The sequence below is a fragment of the Syngnathus floridae genome, unplaced genomic scaffold, assembly GCF_059516105.1.
Source record: "Syngnathus floridae isolate MCC-2025c unplaced genomic scaffold, RoL_Sflo_1.0 HiC_scaffold_81, whole genome shotgun sequence".
Taxonomy (NCBI): Eukaryota; Metazoa; Chordata; class Actinopteri; order Syngnathiformes; family Syngnathidae; genus Syngnathus; species Syngnathus floridae.
This window is the reverse complement of record NW_028284110.1, coordinates 90917-109930: the sequence shown is the minus strand read 5'-3', so window position 1 is coordinate 109930 and position 19014 is coordinate 90917. Positions and strand designations below refer to the sequence as shown.

The 19014-nt window shown below is 45.9% G+C and overlaps 2 long non-coding RNA genes across 3 annotated transcripts; both read left to right on the top strand.

The window, feature by feature from the left end:
* The first annotated feature begins 2469 nt into the window (after nucleotides 1-2469).
* LOC148377850 (uncharacterized) lies at nucleotides 2470-12451 on the top strand. Its single transcript, XR_015856389.1, has 6 exons — nucleotides 2470-2548; nucleotides 4113-4283; nucleotides 4407-4484; nucleotides 6329-6417; nucleotides 12085-12114; nucleotides 12305-12451. It is a non-coding gene; the product is annotated as an uncharacterized LOC148377850 (long non-coding RNA).
* Nucleotides 12452-17189: 4738 nt separating this feature from the next.
* LOC148377849 (uncharacterized) lies at nucleotides 17190-19000 on the top strand. 2 transcript variants are annotated; one of them, XR_015856385.1, is made up of 4 exons: nucleotides 17190-17330; nucleotides 18376-18446; nucleotides 18583-18687; nucleotides 18832-19000. It is a non-coding gene; the product is annotated as an uncharacterized LOC148377849 (long non-coding RNA). The 2 variants fall into 2 exon arrangements; XR_015856384.1 differs by lacking the exon at nucleotides 17190-17330 and adding an exon at nucleotides 18146-18291.
* Nucleotides 19001-19014: the final 14 nt, after the last annotated feature.

Here is a 19014-nt window from a genome sequence, read left to right as displayed (position 1 = left end):
TGCTATACGCGAAAACGACGCCAATGGAAAGAGCTTCCGCCCAAATTTAAATCCGTGGGCGTGGCTCGCAGCAGGAAGTAGGAAAATGGCGGCGATGTTGACAAAGACACAGCGGATGGTAACATACGACTAACAAGAGAAATAGTTTTATTTTCTGCTTGCAACTGGACCGTCCAGAGCGTACACGGTAAGTACAACTCATCGTTTTTAAAAAGAAGTACTTTTGTTGCCCTGAAAAGCGAGTGAGCGTGGCGTTTGTGGGGGACGTCGAATTTCGACGATTCTTTCTGGTCAACGGTTGTAAATGATTGTGTTGATTAAAAAAGAAAACTTGATGTAACTCTACTTTTAACTGCCGTTTCAGATAGATTTGGAATTGCATCACATCCAATTTTGCCTAGAGCGTACACGGTAAGTAACACTCGTTGTGTTTAAGGAGATTTACGTTTGTAATAGCAGAAGTGTAGCCGCGTTGCGTTGTACGTGTGAATGTTGGTCCGGGCGAAATGTTAATGTTTAATTTCATTCCTTTAGGTTCCACGGTGTTTGTTGGCTGCAAGTTTTCCACTGCAAGAAGAGGCTCATATCATTGACCAGGAGCGAGCTACAATGGTGAGTAGCCATAACATTTATGTTAAACACTTCCTATTTCATGTCTAACAGTACTTGATTTAACAAATAACCATAAATAAATACAGTGTGGGCACTGAAGTTAACATATGTGATTATACTGCCTAATCTGTCACCGAGTAGATTGTTGCAAAGTAATATAAGATCCAAAGTTGTAATTCAGAATAGTTTTCAAAAGAAGGCCATTAGAATTATATACAAGTCTGATTACCCTGAACAAGCTATTAATTAAATCACAAATTCTTCAATTCAAAGATTTGGTAGATTATCAGACAAATAATGTCTAACAGTAATTGATTTAACACATCACGATAAGTAGATTGAGTGTGGGCACTCTCAAGTTAACATATGTGATTATACTGCCTAATCTGTTACAGAGTATGTTGTTGCCAAGTAATGTAGAATAGATCCAAAGTAGTAATCCAGAATAGTTTTGAAGAGGCCATTAGAATGATAAACAAATCTGATTACCTTGAACATAATAACAAGCTAAGTGTTTAATATGTCCTATGAAGTCAAAATTGGGCACCATCATGTGGTGAAATTTGGAATTGCATCACATCCAATTTTGCCTGGGAACAAACAGATTACATAAATCTTAGTTTTGAATAAGCCACTCCTTCTCAAACAAGTAAACTCTGCCCATTTTGCGCAGTAGATGTTCTGTTAATATCTAGTATTTATACAAAGTCATAATTTAAATTGCTTTCAACCTTCATTCATCGGTTCAACCAACATTACTCGCTCTTATTACCAACTTGTATTGATTTAACTAAGCGTTTAATACTTCCTATCAGGTCTCAAATCGAGATTTGGCAAAATACAATTTCAGCAAATCCAATTTTGCCAGGGAACAAAAATAGATTAAATAAACTAAATAAGTCCTCTTCCCATTAAATAAATCAGAAAAGTCTGTCTTGTAACCAGTCCTCTTCAAACAAGTAAAGTCTGCCCATTTTGTGCCGTAGATTTTGTGTCTATGCCTAGTATTTAAACAAAATCATAATTTAAACGACTTCTTTCCTTCATTCACTTTGGAAATTTGGAATTGCAGCAAATCGAATTTTGGCAGGGAACAAAAATAGATCAATTAAACTAAATAAGTCTTCTTCCCATTAAATAAATTAAAAAAGTCTGTCTTGTAACCAGTCCTTTTCAAACAAGTAAAGTCTGCCCATTTTGTGCCGTCGATTTTGTGTTAATGCCTAGTATTTATACAAAATCATAATTTAAAGGACTTCATTCCTTCATTCACTTTGGAAATTTGGAATTGCAGCACATCAAATTTTGCCTGGGAAGAAAAGTAGATTAAATAAATTTAATAAGTCTTACTACTTCCCATTAAATAAATTAAATACGTCTTACTTGTTCCCACTCCTTTTCAAAACAGTAGTTTAAAACGAGGGCCCTTCACTCAATCTTTAACCTCAACCCCGCACGTTGTGTTGTATCTGTGAATGTTGGTTGTGGCCAAATGATAGTTTTCTTTCATTCGTTTAGGTTCCAAGAAAACTTGATGTAACTCTACTTTTAACTGCCGTTTCAGATAAGCGGGTATTACGTCGCAGTCAAATGCCGCGGATATGACGTAATTGCCCGAACCTCCGCCAAAATTCAAATCTGTTGGCGCGATGGCCGTGAGCCACTGAGCAGCGACGATTATCAACAGAAATATCTTTATTTTCTGCTTGCAACTGGACCGTCTAGAGCGTACACGGTAAGTAACACTCATTGTGTTTAAGGAGATTTACGTTTGTAATAGCAGAAGTGTAGCCGCGTTGCGTTGTACGTGTGAAAATTGGTCGAGGCGAAATGTTAATGTTTAATTTCATTCCTTTAGGTTCCACGGTGTTTGTTGGCTGCAAGTTTTCCACTGCAAGAAGAGGCTCGTATCATTGATCAGGAGCGAGCTACAATGGTGAGTAGCCATAACATTTATGTTAAACACTTCCTATTTCATGTCTAACAGTACTTGATTTAACAAATAACCATAAATAAATACAGTGTGGGCACTGAAGTTAACATATGTGATTATACTGCCTAATCTGTCACGGAGTAGATTGTTGCAAAGTAATATAAGATCCAAAGTTGTAATTCAGAATAGTTTTCAAAAGAAGGCCATTAGAATTATATACAAGTCTGATTACCCTGAACAAGCTATTAATTAAATCACAAATTCTTCAATTCAAAGATTTGGTAGATTATCAGACAAATAATGTCTAACAGTAATTGATTTAACACATCACGATAAGTAGATTGAGTGTGGGCACTCTCAAGTTAACATATGTGATTATACTGCCTAATCTGTTACAGAGTATGTTGTTGCCAAGTAATGTAGAATAGATCCAAAGTAGTAATCCAGAATAGTTTTGAAGAGGCCATTAGAATGATAAACAAATCTGATTACCTTGAACATAATAACAAGCTAAGTGTTTAATATGTCCTATGAAGTCAAAATTGGGCACCATCATGTGGTGAAATTTGGAATTGCATCACATCCAATTTTGCCTGGGAACAAACAGATTACATAAATCTTAGTTTTGAATAAGCCACTCCTTCTCAAACAAGTAAACTCTGCCCATTTTGCGCACTAGATGTTCTGTTAATATCTAGTATTTATACAAAGTCATAATTTAAATTGCTTTCAACCTTCATTCATCGGTTCAACCAACATTACTCGCTCTTATTACCAACTTGTATTGATTTAACTAAGCGTTTAATACTTCCTATCAGGTCTCAAATCGAGATTTGGCAAAATACAATTTCAGCAAATCCAATTTTGCCAGGGAACAAAAATAGATTAAATAAACTAAATAAGTCCTCTTCCCATTAAATAAATCAGAAAAGTCTGTCTTGTAACCAGTCCTCTTCAAACAAGTAAAGTCTGCCCATTTTGTGCCGTAGATTTTGTGTCTATGCCTAGTATTTAAACAAAACCATAATTTAAACGACTTCTTTCCTTCATTCACTTTGGAAATTTGGAATTGCAGCAAATCGAATTTTGGCAGGGAACAAAAATAGATCAATTAAACTAAATAAGTCTTCTTCCCATTAAATAAATTAAAAAAGTCTGTCTTGTAACCAGTCCTTTTCAAACAAGTAAAGTCTGCCCATTTTGTGCCGTCGATTTTGTGTTAATGCCTAGTATTTATACAAAATCATAATTTAAAGGACTTCATTCCTTCATTCACTGTGGAAATTTGGAATTGCAGCACATCAAATTTTGCCTGGGAAGAAAAGTAGATTAAATAAATTTAATAAGTCTTACTACTTCCCATTAAATAAATTAAATACGTCTTACTTGTTCCCACTCCTTTTCAAAACAGTAGTTTAAAACGAGGGCCCTTCACTCAATCTTTAACCCCAACCCCGCACGTTGTGTTGTATCTGTGAATGTTGGTTGTGGCCAAATGATAGTTTTCTTTCATTCGTTTAGGTTCCAAGAAAACTTGATGTAACTCTACTTTTAACTGCCGTTTCAGATAAGCGGGTATTACGTCGCAGTCATGTGCCGTGGATATGACGTAATTGCCCGAACCTCCGCCAAAATTCAAATCTGTTGGCGCGATGGCCGTGAGCCACTGAGCAGCGACAATTATCAACAGAAATATCTTTATTTTCTGCTTGCAACTGGACCGTCTAGAGCGTACACGGTAAGTAACACTCATTGTGTTTAAGGAGATTTACGTTTGTAATAGCAGAAGTGTAGCCGCGTTGCGTTGTACGTGTGAAAATTGGTCGAGGCGAAATGTTAATGTTTAATTTCATTCCTTTAGGTTCCACGGTGTTTGTTGGCTGCAAGTTTTCCACTGCAAGAAGAGGCTCGTATCATTGACCAGGAGCGAGCTACAATGGTGAGTAGCCATAACATTTATGTTAAACACTTCCTATTTCATGTCTAACAGTACTTGATTTAACAAATAACCATAAATAAATACAGTGTGGGCACTGAAGTTAACATATGTGATTATACTGCCTAATCTGTCACGGAGTAGATTGTTGCAAAGTAATATAAGATCCAAAGTTGTAATTCAGAATAGTTTTCAAAAGAAGGCCATTAGAATTATATACAAGTCTGATTACCCTTAACATAACAACAAGCTATTAATTAAATCACAAATTCTTCAATTCAAAGATTTGGTAGATTATCAGACAAATAATGTCTAACAGTAATTGATTTAACACATCACGATAAGTAGATTGAGTGTGGGCACTCTCAAGTTAACAGATATGATTATACTGCCTAATCTGTTACAGAGTATGTTGTTGCCAAGTAATGTAGAATAGATCCAAAGTAGTAATCCAGAATAGTTTTGAAGAGGCCATTAGAATAATAAACAAATCTGATTACCTTGAACATAATAACAAGCTAAGTGTTTAATATGTCCTATGAAGTCAAAATTGGGCACCATCATGTGGTGAAATTTGGAATTGCATCACATCCAATTTTGCCTGGGAACAAACAGATTAAATAAATCTTAGTTTTGAACAAGCCACTCCTTCTCAAACAAGTAAACTCTGCCCATTTCGCGCAGTAGATGTTCTGTTAATATCTAGTATTTATACAAAGTCATAATTTAAATTGCTTTCAACCTTCATTCATCGGTTCAACCAACATTACTCGCTCTTATTACCAACTTGTATTGATTTAACTAAGCGTTTAATACTTCCTATCAGGTCTCAAGGCAAGATTTGGCAAAATACAATTTCAGCAAATCCAATTTTGCCAGGGAACAAAAATAGATTAAATAAACTAAATAAGTCTTCTTCCCATTAAATAAATCAGAAAAGTCTGTCTTGTAACCAGTCCTCTTCAAACAAGTAAAGTCTGCCCATTTTGTGCCGTAGATTTTGTGTCTATGCCTAGTATTTAAACAAAATCATAATTTAAACGACTTCTTTCCTTCATTCACTTTGGAAATTTGGAATTGCAGCAAATCGAATTTTGCCAGGGAACAAAAATAGATCAATTAAACTAAATAAGTCTTCTTCCCATTAAATAAATTAAAAAAGTCTGTCTTGTAACCAGTCCTTTTCAAACAAGTAAAGTCTGCCCATTTTGTGCCGTCGATTTTGTGTTAATGCCTAGTATTTATACAAAATCATAATTTAAAGGACTTCATTCCTTCATTCACTTTGGAAATTTGGAATTGCAGCACATCAAATTTTGCCTGGGAAGAAAAGTAGATTAAATAAATTTAATAAGTCTTACTACTTCCCATTAAATAAATTAAATACGTCTTACTTGTTCCCACTCCTTTACAAAAAAGTAGTTTAAAACGAGGTCCCTTCACTCAACCTTTAACCCTATTTATTCACCTTCTAGGCTAAGTGTTAAAGGCTAAGTGTTAAAGGCTAAGTGTTAAAGGCTAAGTGTTAGAGGCTAAGTGCCAGAGGCTAGGCGCCAGAGGCGAGTTTTTGTGGGCTGAAGTTTTAGTGGGGTTAGTGTGAATACAATCCAAAAGAATACAACAGAATACAATACAATAGAATATAATACATAGATTAAATTCAATAGCTCTTACTACTTCCCATTAAATAAATTAAATACGTCTTACTTGTTCCCAATCCTTTTCAAAAAAGTAGTTTAAAACGAGGGCCCTTCACTCAACCTTTAACCTCAACCCCGCACGTCACATTGTGTTGTATCTGTGAATGTTGGTTGTGGCCAAATGATAGTTTTCTTTCATTCGTTTAGGTTCCACGGTGTTTGTTGGCTATGTTTTCCACTGTCAGAAGGATGAAAATACAAAGTACAACGCTTGGACGTGGGCGAAGACGTCACCGGTGAGTCCTTCCTTCCTATTTATTTACCTTCTAGATGCTAGAGGCTAAGTGTTAGAGGCTAAGTGTTAGAGGCTAAGTGTTAAACACAATACGAACAACACAACGATACTGCACTGAACAACACGATACCGCACTGAGAAACACGATACCGCACTGAACAACACGATACCGCACTGAACAACACCATGCCGCACTGAACACCATGCCGCACTGAACAACACCATCCCGCACTGAACAACACCATGCCGCACTAAACAACACCATGCCGCACTGAACAACACCATGCCTCACTGAACGACACCATGCCGCACTGAAAGACACCATGCCGCACTGAACGACACCATGCCGCACTGAAAGACACCATCCCGCACTGAACACCATGCCGCACTGAACAACACCATCCTGCACTGAACAACACCATCCCGCACTGAACAACACCATGCCGCACTGAACAACATTATGCCGCACTGAACATTATGCCGCACTGAACAACACCATGCCGCACTGAACAACACCATGCCGCACTGAACAACATTATGCCGCACTGAACAACACCATGCCGCACTGAACAACACCATGCCGCACTGAACAACACCATGCCGCACTGAACAACATTATGCCGCACTGAACAACACCATGCCGCACTGAACAACACCATCCTGCACTGAACAACACCATTCCGCATTGAACACCATGCCGCACTGAACAACACCATCCCGCACTGAACAACACCATCCCGCACTGAACAACACCATGCCGCACTGAACAACATTATGCCGCACTGAACAACATTACGCCGCACTGAACAACACCATGCCGCACTGAACAACACCATGCCGCACTGAACAACACCATGCCGCACTGAACAACATTATAACGCACTGAACAACACCATCCCGCACTGAACAACACCATGCCGCACTAAACAACATTATGCCGCACTGAACAACATTATGCCGAAATGAACAACACCATGCCGCACTGAACAACACCATGCCGCACTGAACAACACCATCCTGCACTGAACAACACCATCCCGCACTGAACAACACCATGCCGCACTGAACAACACCATGCCGCACTGAACAACACCATGCCGCAATGAACAACACCATCCCGCACTGAACAACATTATGCCGCACTGAACAACATTATGCCGCACTGAACAACATTATGCCGCACTGAACAACATTATGCCGCACTGAACAACATTATGCCGCACTGAACAACACCATGCCGCACTGAACAACACCATGCCGCACTGAACAACACCATGCCGCACTGAACAACACCATGCCGCACTGAACAACACGATCCCGCATTGAACAACACCATGCCGCACTGAACAACACCATCCTGCACTGAACAACACCATCCCGCAATGAACAACACCATGCCGCACTGAACAACACCATCCCGCAATGAACAACATTATGCCGCACTGAACAACACCATGCCGCACTGAACAACACCATGCCGCACTGAACAACACCATGCCGCAATGAACAACACCATCCCGCACTGAACAACACCATGCCGCACTGAGCAACACCATGCCGCACTGAACAACACCATCCCGCACTGAACAACACCATGCCGCACTGAACAACACCATTCCGCACTGAACAACACCATGCCGCACTGAACAACATTACGCTGCACTGAACAACACCATGCCGCACTGAACAACATTATAACGCACTGAACAACACCATCCCGCACTGAACAACACCATGCCGCACTAAACAACATTATGCCGCACTGAACAACACCATGCCGCACTGAACAACACCATCCTGCACTGAACAACACCATTCCGCATTGAACACCATGCCGCACTGAACAACACCATCCCGCACTGAACAACACCATCCCGCACTGAACAACACCATGCCGCACTGAACAACATTATGCCGCACTGAACAACACCATGCCGCACTGAACAACACCATGCCGCACTGAACAACACCATGCCGCACTGAACAACATTATAACGCACTGAACAACACCATCCCGCACTGAACAACACCATGCCGCACTAAACAACATTATGCCGCACTGAACAACATTATGCCGAAATGAACAACACCATGCCGCACTGAACAACACCATGCCGCACTGAACAACACCATCCTGCACTGAACAACACCATCCCGCACTGAACAACACCATGCCGCACTGAACAACACCATGCCGCACTGAACAACACCATGCCGCAATGAACAACACCATCCCGCACTGAACAACATTATGCCGCACTGAACAACATTATGCCGCACTGAACAACATTATGCCGCACTGAACAACATTATGCCGCACTGAACAACATTATGCCGCACTGAACAACACCATGCCGCACTGAACAACACCATGCCGCACTGAACAACACCATGCCGCACTGAACAACACCATGCCGCACTGAACAACACGATCCCGCATTGAACAACACCATGCCGCACTGAACAACACCATCCTGCACTGAACAACACCATCCCGCACTGAACAACACCATGCCGCACTGAACAACATTATGGCGCACTGAACAACATTATGCCGCACTGAACAACACCATGCCGCACTGAACAACACCATGCCGCACTGAACAACACCATGCCGCAATGAACAACACCATCCCGCACTGAACAACACCATGCCGCACTGAGCAACACCATGCCGCACTGAACAACACCATGCCGCACTGAACAACACCATGCCGCACTGAACAACACCATGCCGCACTGAACAACATTACGCTGCACTGAACAACACCATGCCGCACTGAACAACACCATGCCGCACTGAACAACACCATGCCGCATTGAACAACACCATGCCGCATTGAACAACACCATGCCGCACTGAACAACACCATCCTGCACTGAACAACACCATGCCGCATTGAACAACACCATGCCGCACTGAACAACACCATCCTGCACTGAACAACACCATCCCGCACTGAACAACACCATCCCGCATTGAACAACACCATCCTGCACTGAACAACACCATGCCGCACTGAACAACACCATGCCGCACTGAACAACACCATTCCGCACTGAACAACACCATGCCGCACTGAACAACACCATCCTGCACTGAACAACACCATCCCGCACTGAACAACACCATGCCGCATTGAACAACACCATCCTGCACTGAACAACACCATCCTGCACTGAACAACACCATGCCGCACTGAACAACACCATGCCGCACTGAACAACACCATGCCGCACTGAACAACACCATGCCGCACTGAACAACATTATGCCGCACTGAACAACATTATGTCGCACTGAACAACACCATGCCGCACTGAACAACACCATGCCGCACTGAACAACATTATGCCGCACTGAAAAACACCATGCCGCACTGAACAACACCATCCCGCACTGAACAACACCAAGCCGCATTGAACAACACCATGCCGCACTGAACAACACCATGCTGCACTGAACAACATTATGCTGCACTGAACAACACGATCCTGCATTGAACAACACCATGCCGCACTGAACAACACCATCCTGCACTGAACAACACCATCCTGCACTGAACAACACCACCCCGCACTGAACAACACGATCCCGCATTGAACAACACCATCCCGCACTGAACAACACCATGCCGCACTGAACAACACCATGCCGCACTGAACAACACCATGCCGCACTGAACAACACCATGCCGCACTGAACAACACCATGCCGCACTGAACAACACCATGCCGCACTGAACAACATTATGCTGCACTGAACAACACCATGCCGCACTGAACAACACCATCCCGCACTGAACAACACCATGCCGCATTGAACAACACCATGCCGCACTGAACAACACCATCCTGCACTGAACAACACCATCCCGCACTAAACAACACCATGCCGCACTGAACAACATTATGGCGCACTGGACAACATTATGCCGCACTGAACAACACCATGCCGCACTGAACAACACCATGCCGCACTGAACAACACCATGCCGCACTGAACAACACCATGCCGCACTGAACAACATTATGCCGCACTGAACAACACCATGCCGCACTGAACAACACCATGCCGCACTGAACAACACGATCCCGCATTGAACAACACCATCCTGCACTGAACAACACCATGCCGCACTGAACAACACCATGCCGCACTGAACAACACCATTCCGCACTGAACAACACCATGCCGCACTGAACAACACCATCCTGCACTGAACAACACCATCCCGCACTGAACAACACCATGCCGCATTAAACAACACCATGCCGCACTGAACAACACCATCCTGCACTGAACAACACCATGCCGCACTGAACAACACCATGCCGCACTGAACAACACCATGCCGCACTGAACAACATTATGCCGCACTGAACAACATTATGCCGCACTAAACAACATTATGTCGCACTGAACAACACCATGCCGCACTGAACAACACCATGCTGCACTGAACAACATTATGCCGCACTGAACAACACGATCCCGCATTGAACAACACCATCCCGCAGTGAACAACACCATGCCGCATTGAACAACACCATGCCGCACTGAACAACACCATGCTGCACTGAACAACATTATGCTGCACTGAACAACACGATCCTGCATTGAACAACACCATGCCGCACTGAACAACACCATCCTGCACTGAACAACACCATGCCGCACTGAACAACACCATGCCGCACTGAACAACATTATGCCGCACTGAACAACACCATGCCGCACTGAACAACACCATGCCGCACTGAACAACACCATGCCGCACTGAACAACACCATGCCGCAATGAACAACACCATCCCGCACTGAACAACACCATGCCGCATTGAACAACACCATGCCGCACTGAACAACACCATCCCGCACTGAACAACACCACCCCGCACTGAACAACACGATCCCGCATTGAACAACACCATCCCGGACTGAACAACACCATGCCGCACTGAACAACACCATTCCGCACTGAACAACACCATGCCGCACTGAACAACACCATGCCGCACTGAACAACACCATGCCGCACTGAACAACACCATGCCGCACTGAACAACACCATCCCGCACTGAACAACACCATGCCGCATTGAACAACACCATGCCGCACTGAACAACACCATCCTGCACTGAACAACACCATCCCGCACTGAACAACACCATGCCGCACTGAACAACATTATGGCGCACTGAACAACATTATGCCGCACTGAACAACACCATGCCGCACTGAACAACACCATGCCGCACTGAACAACACCATGCCGCACTGAACAACATTATGCCGCACTGAACAACATTATGCCGCACTGAACAACACCATGCCGCGCTGAACAACACCATGCCGCACTGAACAACACCATGCCGCACTGAACAACACGACGTCGCACTGAACAACACGACGCCGCACAGAACAACACGACGCCGCACAGAATAACACAATACCGCACAGAACAACACAATACCGCACAAACAGTTTTAGATAATATTACGTCGCAGTCATGTGACGCGGACATGACGTCAATAGGTGGAACTCACGGCAAAATTATAATCCGTGGGCGTGGCTTGCAACAGGAAGTAGGAAAGCGGCAGTTCTGGCAAACAAGACACAGCGGTTAGTAACACGATGACTAACAAGGCAAATATTTTTGTTTTCAGCTTGCAACTTGACCGTCTAGAGCGTACAAGGTAATTACAACTGTTTTTTTTTAGCCCTGAAAAGCGAGGGAGTGTGGCGTTTGGGAGGAATGTCGAACTCGGCGTCTGCTTCCAGCCACAGACGCCAAATTTCGACGATTATTTCGACTGGTCAACGGTTGTAAATTATTGCGTTGACTAAAAACTTTATTTAACTCTACTCTTAACTTTGCCGTTTCAGATATGCGGGTATTACACCGCGGAAATGACGTCAATAGGCTGAACTCTCGCCAAAATTCAAATCTGTGGGCGCAATGGCCTTGAGCGAGACACCGGATACAAACACGACGATTATCAACAGAAATATCTTTATTTTCTGCTTGCAAGTGGACCGTCTAGAGCGTACACGGTAAGTACAACTCATTGTGTTTAAAAAGATTTACGTTTGTGTAGTTTGCGTTGCGTTGTATCTGTGAATGTTGGTTGAGGCTAAATGTTAATGTTTAATTTCATTCCTTTAGGTTCCACGGTGTTTGTTGGCTGTATGTTTTCCACTGCAAGAAGAGGCTCGTATCATTGACCAGCAGGAGCTACAATGGTGAGTACCCCTTTCGTCTTCCATTTATGTTAAACACTTCCTATTTCATGTCTAACAGTACTCGATTTAACAAATAACCATAAATAAATACAGTGTGGGCAGTCACGTTAACATATGTGATTATCCTGCCTAATATGTTTATCACAAATATGTCACTAATCACTAATATGTTTATTTGTTTATCACAACACCTTTGGACCTTCAGCAATCGATTATTTCCCTTCATCTACATAGAGACAGAACGATGGTGTCTTAAACATCTCATTCATTTCACCAAATAACTTCACGCAGGTGGATAACGGCCGTCTCGGTCACGCTATGTTGCGTGATGCAGTTTTGAAGAACCAAATGCATTTATTCAATGAATAAGTCAAGCTAGTTCTATGTTTATGATGTTGTAAGTTACGGTACCGATTGAAGTTGAGTTCGAAGCCAGTGGAAAACAGCGCTGCGTTTGTGCTCTCCAGGTACAAATGTTGTGATCTCTGACTGACGACCGGGCGAGACTCGAGTAAGAGATGTCCAAACGAGCTCCGGCAGGGCGGGCCAAGGCGGAGCGAACGGACGCCCTTCAGGCCGCCAATGACGAGCTGAGAACCAAACTGATGGACGTCCAGTTAGAACTTCAGCAGGAGAAGAACAAGGTGAAAACCTCAACAGACAGACACTGCCTGCCTCCCTGCCTGCCTCCCTGCCTGCCTCCCTGCCTGCCTCCCTCCCTCCCAGTTTTCCCGATGTAGATTAGACATGCGTGTGCCATGACTGTGTCAGCCTACATCAACAAATGCACCGAGGACGTCAGCACCACTAAGAATATCATCACCCGGGGCAACCAACGACCCTGGATGACTGAGGAGGTACGTCAAACGCTACGAGCGCGGAACTCTGCCTTCAAGTCTGGCGACAAGGAGACACTGAGGACAGCGAGAGCCAACTTGAACCGTGCCATCAGGATAGCGAAGCGAGACCGCAGTCGAAAATTTCAGGATCGTTTCCACGACGTCAAAAACATCAGGAGTATGTGGCAAGGCATACGGGCGATTACAGACTACAACTCACCCTCCCCCCCCCCCGGTGGGTGTAGTTGATGCTGACTTTCTAAATGGTCTAAATAACTTCTTTGGGAGGTTCGAGGCACTAAACGGCACTCCAGCAGTTAAAACTGTCCCCCATCAGGAAGAGGAGGTACTCTGCCTTGACTCCGCCGATGTGTTGAAGACCCTGAGGAGAGTCAACCCCTGTAAGGCCCCTGGCCCCGACAACATTCCTGGGCGTGTGTTCAGGGAATGTGCAAGTCATCTGGCTGGGGTCATCACAGACATTTTTAACACCTCGCTGGGCCAAGCCACAGTGCCGGCGTGCTTTAAGACTGCCTCCATCATTCCGGTGCCGAAGAAACCTCAAATCACCTCATTTAATGATTACCGGCCTGTTGCACTGACTCCGGTTATGATGAAGTGCTTCGAAAGGCTGCTTAAAGGTCACATCGTTTCCAGACTCCCCCTATTATTTGACCCGTTCCAGTTTGCCGACCGGCAAAACCGCTCCACTCAGGACGCCATCTCCTCCGTTCTTCACCTGAGCCTGGCTCACCTGGAGGAGAAGAACACCCATGTGCGGAGGCTGTTCCTGGACTTCAGCTCAGCGTTTAACACCATCATCCCACAGCATCTGGTAGGAAAATTGGAACACCTGGGCTTCAACACCCCCCTTCGCAACTGGCTGCTAGACTTCCTCACCAACAGACCTCAGTCAGTCCGGGTCGGACAGAACACCTCTGATGTCATCACCCTCAGCACAGGCTCCCTTCAGGGCTGCGTCCTGAGCCCCCTGCTGTGCACCCTGATGACACACGACTGCGTCCTCAGGTTCACCACCAATCACATCGTGAAGTCAGCAGACGACACAACGGTGGTGGGGCTCATCAGAGACAACAACGACCTGGACTACAGAGAGGAGGTGGAGCAGCTGGTGGGCTGGTGCAGAGAAAACAGCCTGATCCTGAATGAGGAGAAGATGAAGGAAATCATCGTCGACTTCAGGAAAAAACAGCCTCACCACGCTCCACTGATCATCAACAGCTCAGCTGTGGAGGTGGTCAGCACCACCAAATTCCTGGGGGTCCACATCACAGAAGACCTCACCTGGACTATGAACACTACGGCACTGGTCAAGAGGGCACAGAAGCGCTTGTACTTCCTGCGGAGGATGAGGAGAGCCCACCTGCCCCCACCCATCATGAGGACGTTCTACAGGAGCACCATAGAGAGCATTCTGACAAGCTGTCTCTCTGTGTGGTGTGGAGGCTGCACCGCCTCCGATTGGAAGAACGTGAGGAGAGTGGTGAGGACAGCAGAGAGGATCATAGGGGCTCCTCTTCCCTCCATTCAGGACATTTCATCTCAGCGCTGCATGTCCCGTGCCCGTAACATCATCAATGACCCATCACACCCCCACCATGGACTGTTCTCCCTGCTGCCCTCTGGGAAGAGGTTTGCAGCATCCGCTGCAGGTCCACCAGGTTCTGCAACAGCTTTTTCCCTGCTGTCATCAGACTGTTGAACACTAGAACTGTTGAGCTCTAAACTGAACTCTGCATCACACATTCACAGAACTGTACTTTATGACACTACGGACCTCTATCTTGCACTATCTCGCACTACCAACTTTACTGAACTTGTATAAACCCTTTAAATAGAAGTTTAATACATGGTTTAGCATTCCTCTGCACACTCTTGAATACTGTTTTGCCTACTTGCACTATTGCATAATTATCACTGCTGCACTTTATACTTATTTTTAATATATATATATATATATATATATAGTATATATGTATATATATATATTTTCATAGGGTATGTTACTTCTATTCAACTGCAATATCACTACTTTGTTGTAAGACGTATGCAACGGAATTTCGTTTTGTATGCACCATGTGCAGACAAGATGACAATAAAGTTTGTCTAAGTCTAAGTCATGTCAGGTCAGCTGTCTGGAGAGAGAGAGAAGTCAGGACCTGCGGGCGGAGCACCACCGTGCCACCGCCGCCATGACGGAACTCAAAAGCAAACTCCATGAGGAGAAGCAGAAAGAGTTAGCCATTACCAGGGAGACATTACTGCGGCAGCATGAAATGGAGCTGATGAGAGTGATCAAAATCAAAGATGGAGAGATCCAGCGACTGAATGCCTTGGTCCTCAGCCTGAGGGACGGCTCCATGGACAAGGTGATCCGCTCTATCCGTGTCTGACTATCCGCACGCCACGTCGGGCTTCGATGCGGCCGCTACCGTATTGTGTAGCTTGTCCCCAGTAAGCGTCGCGGCGCTCCGTTGCGGTCTCAACGGCCCGGTGTGGCGCAATGTCTGCTCAGGTGAGGAGGGGGGGCGCTTTGCTGGCGGAGGTGGAGGAGACGCAGCGGTGTCGGGAGACCGAGCGGTGTCGCCTCCACCAGGAGCGCGGAAGAAGCCCTGGCAGCGGCCCAGCAGGCCTGGCAGTCCCGAGCGGCCGAGCTCCGATCGGCTCATCACCAGCATCGGGAGGAGCTGAGCCGAACCAAGAGAGACTGCGAGAGGGAGATCCGCCGACTGGTAGGACTGATCAGATGCGCGGTGCGTGGCTATGTTCCCAATTTCGTTGTATACCTGCAGTGCAATGACACCTAAGTCATTCTATTCTATTCTATTTCACAAGAAGAAAATGTCCGGTTGCTCGCTTCGCTTTTGTCACAGCAAAGGTGTTCTAGTCGATTCAAGAAAAAAATTGGCCGGTTGCTCTCTTTGTTTTTGTCACAATTCTGGCAAATGAGTTTGCCCGCCTGCCTGAGCGCTCCCCGTTTGTACATCCAGACGGATGAGATCAAGCTGAAAGACAGAGCGGTTAGTGTTTTGGATGAAGCCCTGGGGCCGGCCACGTCCACCGCCTTCAGCTGCAGACTCAGGCTGCCGAGCAGCAGATCGCTGCCCTGAGGGATTCCCAAAGGGCGGGCCTAAACTACCCTGGAAGTGGGGTCAACGCCGCTACTAGCAATCCTCTTCATTGCGTAAGCCACCTCATCACACACTTGCAGTACGCATGACTTAGTTCGTTGCTGGAGGAAGGTAGCACAAAAACAGTTTTGAACTTTGAACGAGTGCTTGTGTGTGTGTGTTGCGGGGCGTTTTCAGTCTCAGGAGGATCGGGACACGCGACGGTTTCATCTGAAAATCGCTGAGCTCAGCGCAGTCATCAGGAAACTGGAGGATCGAAACGCCCTGCTTTCTGAAGAGCGCAATGAACTGGTAATTTATTGACGGCACGCTTGAAGGTTTGCGCTACGTTTGATGCGCGCCATCCAGCGAGGCACCCATTGCGCTTGCTTATTAGTTGAGCGGCGCGGCGAGTCGGTTGCCTGGTAGATGTCTTTTATTGGGAGCCAAAGCCACGATTCCGTTCAAACCGATGCAAAAGGAATGGATACGTTCTGGCCCGCGTGTTGTGCGTCTTTCACATCCCGCACTTCATGCTTGCAGCTAAAGCGACTGAGAGAAACAGAAAGCCAGTTTCTGCCACTCCTGTACAAAAACAAACGCCTGAGCAGGAAGAATGAAGAACTCTCGCTGGTGCTGTGTCGCCTTGAAAACAAAGTGCGCTTTGTCACCCAGGAGAACGAGGAGATGGCAAGCTTGGTAAGTCGACGCGGACAACGGCGGCGTGCCAACAGAGTCCACTGCATTTGTGTTCCACAGAGAAGGCCTAGTTCGCTCAATGACCTGGACCGCGGTTGCGGCCAGCAGGACGGTGAAATGGAGTTCCTTCAAGTTGTGGAGCAGCGGCACATCATCGACGACTTGTCCAAGGTCTTCAGGCAGGCGACTCGGTGCACGTACGGCAGCGCCGCGCTCGCTCGCTGTCGCCAGGAAACCTTTTCCGTCCAAAGCTTGGCCGGCGGCCGCCATCCAAAAAATTGGCCCCTTAAATTCCGACCTTTCAAGCAGGAGCATTGTGCGCACGCGTTTGAACACGCTTTAGACTTGTTTTGCCGTTTTCAGCAGCTCAAAGCTCCCGTTTTGTCAGCGCCTTTGCCACTCGCTGTGCGCTGAAAACGACGGACTTGCCCGGCTGCTCAGCCCGTCAACCATGAGCCGCGAGCGCGACGTCATTGTCCGTAGGCAGCTAGTGGCAAAATGCACCCTGTTAGAGTTGCGCTCGCTCCAACTTATTTTGCAAGAACCACACGGGAGACAAGTAAGTTCTTTTGGACACCTGCAGGTGGAGAGTCCATCCGTTGTACGAATGAAGTCTGACTCTCGGCTCCTGCACGAGCATTTTAATTAAGAGAAACAGGGTGGGTGTAAGAGTGGATTGAATAGAGGAAGCCCTTGACCTCTAGTCAAAACATAGCAAGGGGTGTTTTACGACTTTGTGTAGGAAGGGATAAGCGATAGGGATAAATAAGGGATAAATAATATTATTTATTACAGGTCGCAGTCAAAGTCAAAGCAACACAATGATACGATAAAGATAATCTGGAAAACCCTGACACACCCTGTAGTTGTCACTTTTGGAAAAGACGAGCGTCCCTCCAATCATCGCCGGTGACGTGTTTTTCAGGCTCTGGAGACAGGAGCTCATGTCAGAAATGTCATTGTGAGTCGCGTTTGTTTCTGCGCCGGAGCCGTTCGTTCCCTTTGCATCCAAAGAATCTCAAAGGCGGATTATTTGTGTCGACAGGAGAGAGATTTGCTGCTACGATACCGACGTCGAGAATCTCTGAGGAGGAACAAAGCGTGAGGTCCTGCAAGGTGAGTCTGTTTGTTTGCGGCTGCTTGGTGTTGCGCAAGATGAAATGGCCTTTTTCTCGCTATCGTTCCTCTCGTCGATTCATCGTGAGGTGTCGCTTCAGTTTGTTCAGAGAGATGTTTGCTTCCGCGCCCGCAGGTCATCGAAACATTTTACGGCTACGACGAAGACGTGTTGGTGGACTCGGACGGATCGTCCTTGTCTTTTCACACCGACAGAACCCCCGACACGGAACCCGAAGAGGTAGCCCGCCATTTCTGCCAGCGTATTGGCACCAAACATTCCTCTTCAGCCTGGAATCGGACTCGTCTTTGCGTCGCGGGTGCTTTGTCGCCGGTCTGACTGATTCTGGTACTAGTGCTGTGTTGCATTGGTGTGTGCATGAAGAGGCGGAGCTTCGCTACCGCCAGCTGACGCAAGAATATCAAGCGCTGCAACGAGCCTACGCTCTGCTAGCCCAGACCAGCGAAGGGGACTACGACGCCGAGAAGGAGATCAAGGTGGCGCCCCTTCCCGCAACCCCCGGCCGGGTCGCAGCCTCCCCGTTCTCACCCAGCCTCGGGTGTTCTC